The sequence below is a fragment of the Tupaia chinensis genome, unplaced genomic scaffold, assembly GCF_000334495.1.
Source record: "Tupaia chinensis unplaced genomic scaffold, TupChi_1.0 Scaffold000635_2, whole genome shotgun sequence".
NCBI lineage: Eukaryota > Metazoa > Chordata > Mammalia > Scandentia > Tupaiidae > Tupaia > Tupaia belangeri.
The window spans coordinates 74866-78111 of record NW_006160156.1 but is presented as its reverse complement, the minus strand read 5'-3'; positions in this window follow the sequence as shown (position 1 = coordinate 78111).

The following is a 3246-nucleotide window of genomic DNA, read 5'->3' as shown; positions in this document are numbered from 1 at the left end:
AAGAGTTAAACTTCTTTTCTTGAGTCTAAAAAGCCTTTAAAACCCCAAATTATTAAAATGCACTATAGTTTCTCATTGGGGTGAACGACCCTTGTAAGTCACTCCATATGGCTGCCCCAACCTATCAACCATAAATCTATGTTTCTAATGAAAAACCTGTAGAAATGCATGAACCAGCAGCAAATTTCCCTAGTCTTCCATGAGACAGTATGGGTTCAAACCTGCCCTTCATCCACAGTCATCTACTGGCTCTACAATCCCTTTATCTAGCATCTAAGTAGCAGGGATAGAGGCTTACAGCTTATTTGGAGGGAACAGATTGGGGATAAAGAGGACTTGCCTGAAGCACCTCTAAAACCTTAGGGGAACTGTAAGGTTCTCTTCTCTTTGTCTAAGGGAGTGACTCACAGGGATAAGAATCAGGGATTTCTAGACCAACTTTAGATCCTGACACATCTTCCGTAATTCTTTAGACCAGAGTTCAGCAAACTTTTTCTGTGAAGGTCCAAATAATAAATATTTCTGGCTCTGTGAGCCACACAATCACTGTTGCAACTAATCTACCTTGCACATGAAAACAGCCAGAGCATGGATAAAACCAATTAGGATGGCTATGTGCTAATAAAACTTTATTTACAAACACAGTGGGCTATACTTTGCTGTCCCCTGATCTAGACTAGTACTGACCAATAGAAATACAAGCCACAAGGCAATTTAAATTTTTCTTTTAGCTACAGTAAAAGGACAAATAGGTTTTTGTTTTTTTGTTTTGTTTTGTTTTTTGTTTTTTTGGTTTTTTTGCTATAGGGTGCGTGCGCTTGCCAGACAGACAGAGAGACAGAGAGCGAGAAATCATCCCCCAGGGGGGATGGACACACCACAATCCCTTCTCCTCCGTTCTCTCAGGATCTTCGGCATGCACGCACATTCACCCGGCATGAGTTTTAAGCCACCGGGTCTGGGACTCGAACTGCGGTCGACTACGTGGGAATCCAGCAACATAGCCATTATGCTAACTGCTGGTCCCAAAAATATTGTATGTTATTTAATATACCTAAAACATGATCACTTCTACGTGTAATAAAACTAAAAGATTATTAAAGAGATATTTAATTTTTTTTCTTCTACTAAGTCTTTGGTGTGTATTTTATACATATGGTACCTCAATTTGCCACATTTTAAGTGTTCAGTAGTCACATGTGGATAGTCTTTCCACATTTCGTAGTGCAGGTGTAGACCTGCTATTTCCTTGCCTATTTCAGTAGCCACATGCCCAGGTCCTCCTGACCACCAGAGGGCCACTTGCATCATCTCCTCCAGAGACAGATCTCAGGTCACCACTCTATTTTAACTAGACCATTGCCAGAGCCACAGTGATTAAGGCAATGAATGACCTGTCGATCACTAACTTCAGTGGAACAAAGGATTTAGAGGGAACATTTCTGATAACTTACACACTTCTTTAAGAGATTCTTTTGATGGCCAAAAAAGGTAAGGCAAATATAAAGGCATTTGAGGATAGAAAATAAACACTAAAAGCATTTTAAAAACAAAAATACCAAACAATTGCACAGAAAATATTTTTCTGCTTGAGTTTTGTTTTCTCTACCCTCCCTTCTACTCCTCAAAACCTCATGTTACAGACCCAAAATGTCTTCTTATTAGATCTGCAGGTAACCTCTCCCCACCACCAATAGCAATCTCTTACTCTTAAAGCACCTCTTTCATTTTGACAAATACTCAGGAAGAGTTACTGTTACAAACTCATCAGCATGAGGGCCCCCAAATAACTCTGCTCCTGTGTTTAAACATAACCTTCCTCCTACAGACAAAGTTTTGTTTAGTAGGATGGGAGGAGGGAGGCAGTTAAGAGAGCTTTCACTACAATTTTTATTGTAATAAAAAGCCATCAAGACATTTGCTTTCTTTCCCTCTGTTTTCAACTTGCACAAGATTCTTTTTAAAAGCATTTTCTAAAATGTGCCTAAAGTAATCTTTTCCACAGGGAAACACAAACCCAACAAAACAGCCCTTTGTTTCAACTAACATTGAACAAATAGAAAATAGAAATACCTGGCATAGGGTTTTAGGTTTAAGGAAGTTGAGGAAGCCAAACTAACTTTTTCACATGGCCCTCTCTTCACTTGTAAGGGGACCTGAACACCCACTAATGGATTTCAGCATGCCCTGCAATACCAGCTGCCATGACATCACTAGTGCCAGCAGCCAGCATCTGTAAAAGATTCTTCCCCAGGGGGGATCACAGAAGAAAACCATGAGTTCTCCTCTATCCCATGACAGGTCTGTGGTCCGCTAGTGAGGTGAATTGCAAAGAACACTGGGCCAGTAGTCAGGAAACTTCCGTCCCTGCAAGTATTCAAGACCTGGCTCTATGGCCACTTGGCAGGGATACTGGAGGTAGGGTGTGTACCTCTGAAGGAAAAGGCAGTGTTGGCCCAAAGCTTCTTTCAAATCTGACACTGTGACTCAATGATTCAATAAAATCTAATCTTTTTAGACACTATCTGCATCATCTACACACCACTCAGTTTCCTCATCAGTATATGAGAGCAATACTATCTACCTGGAAGGATTGCTACAAAGAGTAAAAGCAGAACACTGCAAAGTACCCAGTATATAAAATATGTTCAACTTACAACATTTGCAAAATTAGGTGATGGCACAGGATGACCTGCAAGGGCATGCTAGGGGAGATACCACTAGCTGCTGGCCTCATAACCCTTACCCAACAAACCCTGTCCTTGCCTGCCACCTTCTTTCTCTTCTTTAGGGGAGGCCCTAAACCCCACATATGAGTATGTAATGAATCATGGCCAACAGAGCACAAAATGTGTTTTCCATAGGACATTTGAAAAAGGACATCTCAAACAAAGATAGATGCACAGAAAGTAGCACCCTTCCCACTTCTTTAGATGGACCTTGTTGTATCCATCTGTGACTTGTGAACTGTCACAGTCAGGCTGTAAGTATGAGGAAACAAGTCCAAGAACTAAGTCAATATGCTAAGATTGACAGTGAAAAGAGATCAAAGGAATGTTGGTCCCAGACATAAATAACTCTTAGTTGTCTAACCCAGTCTTATTCTTTTGTAATATATCAAAATGTCTTTCTTATTTAAGCAGCTTTTTTGAGGGGTATGGGTGGGTCTTCACTTACAATAAAGAGTAGTCTATCTAAAATAACTTCTCATTCTACAATATGATGATTTTAAGTCAAATTTCCTAA